Source organism: Coptis chinensis, chromosome 4 (genome assembly GCF_015680905.1).
Source record: "Coptis chinensis isolate HL-2020 chromosome 4, ASM1568090v1, whole genome shotgun sequence".
Taxonomy (NCBI): Eukaryota; Viridiplantae; Streptophyta; class Magnoliopsida; order Ranunculales; family Ranunculaceae; genus Coptis; species Coptis chinensis.
In genome coordinates this window covers 99871221-99879201 of record NC_141459.1, presented here as the reverse complement: position 1 = coordinate 99879201, position 7981 = coordinate 99871221, and the positions used below count along the sequence as shown (strand labels likewise).

General features: G+C 36.4%; 1 long non-coding RNA gene across 2 annotated transcripts; it reads left to right on the top strand.

Moving 5' to 3' along the window:
- Nucleotides 1–650: 650 nt before the first annotated feature.
- Nucleotides 651–7770, top strand: LOC147506200 (uncharacterized). 2 transcript variants are annotated; one of them, XR_015220761.1, is made up of 3 exons: nt 651–807; nt 923–1002; nt 7528–7770. It is a non-coding gene; the product is annotated as an uncharacterized LOC147506200 (long non-coding RNA). The 2 variants fall into 2 exon arrangements; XR_015220760.1 differs by having other exon boundaries at nt 7523–7770.
- The last annotated feature ends 211 nt before the right edge of the window (nt 7771–7981 follow it).

Below are 7981 nucleotides of genomic sequence, written 5' to 3'. Positions count from 1 at the left end.
GTTTTTTATCAATATGTCAAGTTAGTGACTAACAATTGTATACTTACCGTTCATTTTATGACGCATGATGTTAATGTTGACTATTATACGCTAGCCGTCATAAATATCTTTGACATTTTTTATTAATGTGTCAAGTTTGGTGTCTAATTTATGAGTTCATTCTCACAAACGTCAAGGAAAAAATTGTCTAACTTTTTCCTTCTGGAACTAACCGGTGTTTAATTAATTGTCTAACCATTTGGGAACAATTAAAAATGAAACCATTGTAACCAACTGGTCGAGTGAACCGTGAATATGAATAATTGGGTTAAGTCTCGGGTCAGTAATAGTATACGGTTACAACTTCGTTCAGTAAATATGAATAGTTTGTGATTCCGAAAGAAACTTCGGAATTCAGCCCAGAATTCGGTTTTTCAAAAAAACGGAATTCCAAATAAATAGTCGAAATATCCAAAATTCCAAAATTATCCGAAATTTCGAATGTGATAGGGGTCGAAATTTAATGAATTTCGGATTTTGGATTTGTTGGAATTCCGAGAATTCCGAACTATGAGTATACCCAATTCTTAATAACCAAACTTTTTTTTTTTTTTTGGTAACTCAATAACCAAACTTCCCAAATAACCAAAACTGTGAATCCCTATCTAATACCGATGGTAATAAAATCGATATGGAGAAAGAATTTCCCCGCTCAACAAATATACAACGCGCGCTTTCTAATCTAATTCCCGGATTCTCCTAAATCCTAACAGTTTATTATCGTAAGTTGTCAAATTGGGATTGGAGATTGGTTGCCGCGCAAAAGAGGTAAATATTCCCCTTCACTCTGATTCATAGGGATTCACTTTGGAAACCCTATCATAGTATCTCAATTATATATAAATTTAAATGTCTGCATCTTTTAACTCATCTTGCATTTCAGAATCGTAGCAGTGTTCTCTTAGAGTCGAACTTGGAGTGGAGTGCGTTGCTTTTGCCAAGGAAGTGATTTCTTATTAGCAAGTAAGATTTTACTTTCGTTTTTTTGTTATTTGTTAAGCATTCTATAAAGGTTTTATAATCTTTGTTTTGATTTAAAATTTCATTAAATAGGGTGTTTGGAATTTTTTTTAAAGGTATTATCTATACATAACCTGTTTTTGGCTGCAATCTTGTTTAACACGATCTGGATTGCTTTAGTGATTCTTTTGGGTACTATTTGGATGCTTATTGTCGATGCTTTTACGTTGGTTTGTTTGTAAAACTCTTCTGAACCATGCCATAGTTTCTGAGGGATGTTTTAACATTATATTTTTAAGTGAACTTAGTTCTCCTTATTGAGTTTGATTTGAACTTATATTCTTCCGCATTTGTGTGTGTATATATATATATATCAGATCAAGTAGTAAGAAATGTGTCGTCAAAAAATACACTGTTAACACTCATACTTACTTCTGAAGCCTGAAAAGATTGGCTAGCAATTTTGGTCACACTAGCCTTCTCTGAGTTAAAAGCTTGTTTATAACCATTAACCTTTGCATCACCTATGGGGGTAGCAAGTTTGGTCAGGTTGGGCTTCTTCGCTTGTTTAGAACCACTATTCTTAGCATCACCAGAAGGAACAGTAGTACCAGAAAGTTCTTTTAGTTTATTCTTATTTGCCACCTGCTTCTTTTTCCCCTAAGCTTGGGTCTTTTTTATATTGCCACTACCCTTAGCTGGAGTCGAAATGGCTACTTCCACCTTCGCCTCCTTCTCTCCACCTTTGGGCTTTGCCACATTAATTTTTTTTTCTGCACTGATTTGGTAGTAGCATCTGGAGCACTCTTTTTGACAGACCTGCAACGTGCCCATTAGATATGCTGCTACGAACAATAAATGCCTTTGCCGGCTTACGAAATATACCAACTAGGTTAGCAGTAGCACTCTTCACTCCATTACTATCATTTTACTTGGTCGGTTTAACTGAAAAGAGCCTCCTACCGATACATTCTTGTGAACCAAAATTGAATCTCATTGTACTCTCTAGACGAGTATATGTTGTGATCATACAAGTGCCCCCTTCTTTTCTAAACTTAAGGTGCGAACTACATTTACTATAGTTAACACTATTATTGAATGGAGAATATTGTAAACAACTCCTTGAATAATTTTGCAGTGTCCTGCATTGTGACTGTCGAGCAAAACCACAAATAAGTGTAAGAGAATTGCTAGCGTCCTCACCCCTTTAAGGGGTAGGACCATCTTACCTCTAATTCAAACAAGAAAAGGTGACTAGTAAATGTTTTGAGCTGCTTTCTTTAAAATCATTTTTTTAAAGTGGGTTGAGTCCAATTAAAAACAAGAAACAAGAAAAAGGGAAATAGAAGAGAATTCCAGAGACACATGCGATGTAATTTCTTTTGATGTTTGAGCTGGTCTTCTTCAAATTGATTAAGTCATTTTCTCTTGGTTAGTTATGAACAATTATCAACATATCTTGTGGCAAAGTTGCTTTCCAAATCTGTTCCTCTTTAAATTCATAAATCTCCCAAGAAAGGTTCTTTACAACATAAGCAATCCACTAAAGCATTTGAAATTTGAACAAATCACACAAGTAGTTATATCTTGGATTGTGGTCATAGTGGAAGTGTGGAACCATGATGGGATGGAACAAAGAAAGTGAGTGCTCTAGACCAGATCCCTTACAAAATATAAGAGAACATTATGACGGAATTCAGGGGTATGATATGTTCATCACTAGACCAGTTCTGGTGGGACTTTCAGTGAGGGTCGGTCTATTTTTAGTTTGGAGGAGAAGGTAGTGAGTCAACTCACTTCTTGATTTTTGGTATTTACTTCATTTAGTTTTAATAAAAGAGGAACCTCTAGAAATGGTCAACAAGTAAGTTCTTTTGTCAGATATAGAGGTAGGATGGTCCTACCCCTTAAAGGGGTGAGGATGCTAGCAATTCTCTAAGTGTAAATAATAATAATAATAATAATAATAATAATAATAATAATAATAATAATAAAATGAATAGAATTAGAGTGTGAAAAGTTAGAAGAAATAATTATTACCATGATTGGTAAACGAGATGAAGTAGAAAACTTGCCGGGTAAAGAACCGAATACAAAGAGTTTATTAATTTCAAAACGCCATTTAGAGATAATGATTATAATAATATGTTGGAATGATAATTTGTTTAGCAGTCAAACAATCCATTTAGAGTGGAGTACGTTCATTGCGTGAAAAATGAGAGAGAGAGAGAGAGAGAGTCATAGAGCAGTGTCTCCTTTTATATTTAGAAAAAGTGTGAACAATTGTGTTCTGGGACTTACTGAAGAAACTAGTAATCAAATTGAGATTGTTAGTAAGTAAATTAATTTGCTCCCTTTGCAAATGCCTCTTGGAAAGTAGTAGTGATACAAAAATTAGAGCACTTTTATGGTGCCTATGAGAATACATAGTAATAGAGAAGAATAAAATCTCTAACAGATTTAATGATCTTGAAGCGATTATTTTTATTTTTATTTTCTTAACTAAAAGAGTGCAAAATTTGGGTGTTTTCAGGATTTTTGTGTTATACTTTATTCGAAATGGACAAATTGTGGATGTCCAAGGATAGGCTAACAGATGAATATATTGTAGGGGTTAAGAATTTTCTTCTGTTTGCAAATCCAACAGAGAGTGAGACCATTCTCATAAGATGTCCATGCAAACACTGTGTGAATCTTTATGAGTTTACTCAAAAGGAGGTTAAAAACCACCTTTTTGAATCTGGTATCGACCAACATTATACTAGCTGGATAAATCACGGGGAGAAAAGTCATAATGCAGCCCCTTCTAGTGTCGATGGAAATGGAGACCATCAAGATTATCACAATATGGAAACTCCAGAAGATACAGCAAGTACAAAAAACTTGCTAGATCTTTGAACGTGACCAATTCAATCGGTGATCCTGTAGAGTTTGAACAATTGCTCCAAGATCTTTGAGAAACCATTATATGAAGGGTGTACAAAGTTTACCAAGTTATCAATGGTGGTTAAACTATTCAATCTAAAAGCCAAAGGTGGGTGGTCAGACAAGACTTTTTCAGCGTTACTGAAATTGTTTGGAGAGGTGCTTCCGGAAGGTCATTTACTACCGTCCTCACTGAATAAGGTCAAGAAGACATTGTCCGTCTATGGAATGAAGTATGAAAAGATACATGCATGTCCTAAGGACTGCATCCTGTACAGAGGTGACACATATAAGGATCTTACCGTGTGTCCTACTTGTGGAGCGTCAAGATATAAGGAGAATAAAAATATGACCGAGACAAGTAAAGGTGTGCCTACAAAAGTTTTATGGTATTTTCCATCCATCCCAAGGTTCAAAAAGATGTTTCAGTCTGTGCAAATAGCAAAGGATTTGACATGGCATGCTGATGCAAGAGAAGTTGATGACAAATTGCGTCACCCAGCAGATTCCCCAGCATGGAAGACTGTAGATTGCATGTGGCCAGAGTTTGCAGCAGATTCACGAAATCTGCGTCTCACACTCTCCGCAGATGGTGTCAATCCACATGGTTCTATAAGTAGTAGGTATAGTTGTTGGCCAGTTATGTTGATCACTTACAACCTTCCACCATGGTTGTGCGTGAAGAGAAAGTTTATGATGCTTACATTGTTGATATCAGGTCCACGACAACCAGGGAACGATATTGATATGTACTTGAGGCCCTTGATTGACGAATTAAAAATTTTATGGAATACTGGGGTCGATGCTTATGATGCTTATCGACATGAATCCTTTACATTGAGAGCTGTGCTAATATGGACAATAAATGATTTTCCCGCGACTTGGTAACATATCCGGGGCATTGCGTTAAAGGATATTATGCTTGTCCAATATGCGGTGAGAATACACCTTCGCTCGGTGAAGCATTCTAAGAAGATTGTATACATGTCCACCAGAGGATTCCTCCCAAAGAACCACCCTTACAGAAAGCAGAAGACGATGTTTAATGGTAAACAAGAGTTTCGATCACAACCAGAACTATTAACCGGCGAGAAAGTAAAAGAAAAGGTTAAACTGCTTAATATTTCTTGGGGGAAAAAAGTTAAGAATGTAATTGCGAAGAATTTAGCAAAACCGAAAGGGCGGAAAGAAGTTACGAAATGAAAATTGAAGAAGTCAATGGGTAAAAGGAAGTGACAGGGTGCAGAGAAAAAGGCAAAGACGCCAACCACATCAACAAGGGTTGATATTGGAGTCGATGATATTTGAAATGTTGGAAAAAGTCATCAATATTTTTTGAACTGGACTATTGGGAGTATTTGCCTGTTAGACACAACTTGGATGTCATGCATATTGAGAAGAATGTTTGTGACAGCATTATTGGTACATTGCTTAACATTCCTTTCAAAACAAAGGATACTGTTAACGGTCGTCTTGATTTTGAGGAGATGGGAAGGGCGGAGTTGGCACCAAAGATAGGTAAAAGTAAAACTTTCCTACCCCCAGCTTGTTTTACATTATCTAGGGATGAAAAAAGAAGAGTTTGCCAAACATTGCATGAGTTGAAAGTTCCTAAAGGATACTCTTCTAATTTCAAGCCCCGTGTTTCAATGGATGATCTAAAATTACAAGGGTTGTAGTCGCATGATTGCCACGTTTTGATGCAGCAGTTGCTTCCTGTGGCTATACGATCTGTCTTGCCAAAGCATGTGAGATATGCAATTGTCAGGTTGTGCTTCTTCTTCAGTGCACTTTGTGCAAAAGTAATAGATGTGCAGCACCTGAGTCAAATTCAAAGAGATGTTGTTGTCACCGTATGTATGCTGGAAAAATACTTTCCCCCATCATTCTTTGACATCATGGTTCATCTCACGATTCATCTTGTTAGAGAGGTGAAGCTTTATGGTCCAGTTGTTCTTCCGATGGATGTACCCATTTGAGAGGTAAACCAACTTACTGAGCTTTCTTTTATCCTTGGTTCGTATGACATAGTAAGCATCATTGTACCATTTTCCCATTGAATTGTCTTAGGTACATGGTGGTGTTGAAGGGTTATGTCTTAAACCGCAATCGCCCGTAAAGGTTGCATTGCTGAAAATTATATTGTAGAGGAATCAATTGAGTTTTGTAGTGAATTCTTATCTGACTTGGATGCAATTGGAGTTCCTCCCAATTGTAAAATCACTCCTGATGATATGATGGTGGAGGGAGTTACCCCTGTAGGTGGTTCTGCTGCTGAAGTTGATAGTACTGCCTTGGAGCAAGCGCATCTTTATGTGTTGCACAACACAGGAGTTGTTGAGCCTTACATAGGGTAAAATATGTTGATAGTTTATATCCATTCTTCCATTGGTTTAGACTTTTCTATAGCTAAATGTGAGATTGCTTTCGGTAACTAAATAGGGAGCACATGGACTACCTGAAGAAAATCCACCCCCGTCAGTCAAAGAAACCAACATGGTTACAAGAAGAACACAATCATACCTTTAGTGATTGGCTTAAAGAAAGGGTACAATTAAGCAATTCTAAAGTACCATTTCTTCTGTAAACTCCATTTAATTGTTACTAACCCTTAAAAGAACACAGGTTTCACAAGAGCGATGCATCACCAATAACAAAGTCTCGGATACCTTAATGTGGATATCTCAAGGGCCTCGGATGCATATATTAAATTATGAGAGCTATATCATCAATGGTTATCGGTTTTCCACAAAAAATCGGGATGCTTCATGTGTCACTCAAAACAGTGGTGTGAACTTGGTGGTCGCAGCAATGCAAGTTGCAAGTGCGAAGGATAAGAAACTAGCCTTTTCTGATATGTCCTTTTATGGAGTTATTGTTGAAATATGGCTGCTTGATTATTTTTATTTTCACGTTCCAGTGTTCAGGTGTGATTGGGTTGATAGTAGGAATGGTATCAAGAAAGATGATTTGAGTTTCACATTAGTTGATCTTGGTAGTGTTGGGCATAAATCTGATTCGTTTATCTTAGCTTCTCAAGCCAAACAAGTCTTTTTTGTTCCTGACCAACTTGATCCTAAGTGGTCAGTTGCTCTGGCAGCTCCTAAAAGATGTTATAATGTTGGCGATATTGGTAATGACGTGTTTGATGGGGACATAGGAGACAAGGTTCATCCTGAAGTATTTCCAAGTGCTGATTCTTTTGATTTGATTGATGAATCTCGGTTAGTTTACACACGTGAAGACTGTGAGGGAATATGGGTTGAGAATGAATCATCTAAAACCTAGTCATTTTGTTTTATTTTATTCTCTTTTGTTTCTGCGATTTTTTTATTGTAAGATTCTCTATAAGTTGTCAATTGATCAAGATTTTTTTAAGCCTTAGTGAATCTTGTATTTAGTTATTTCTATTAGTTACTTTTTCTGTTTTTCCATTTGGAGCTTTACTTATTTCATGAGTAGACTTCATCTATGTCAGGTATTATTCAAACAAATTGCTATTACTGGGTGTTTAATATATATATTTGTTTTTCCTTCTGTGCATATTCTTGTTCATCTCATATAATACTAATTAATGCCCTGTGCTTATATTTTTAAGCTTAGCCTACTAGCCATGGATCCGGAAGAGGTTGTCCATTCTGAAGACGAGGTTGTTCATTCTAAGGATGAGGTTGTCCATTCTGAAGACGAAACACCTATAAGTACCAAAGTAAAAAGGAGAGGCGCAACTGTAATGCCCTGTTTTTCTGGTGATTGGGATGGTATCATCATAAGAGTTCACTTTGATGGGAAAGGTAGGCCTATAGGTCGAAAAGTTTGTAATAAGCTTTCTAGTTGGGAAGGTGCTCTTGCGAGGAGTATGATTCCCCTAAGTTCTTTTCAAAAGTGGATGAAAGCACCACCAGAACTTTTAAAACTATTATGGGCTGGCATACTGGTAATTTATTTTGAATGTTGAATTTTTATTTTCTTGTTGTTTCTTATCTTTCTTGTAACTTGGATTCGGTTTATTTATTCGTGACCCAGATAAGATTTGATATAGATATAAGGTATAGGA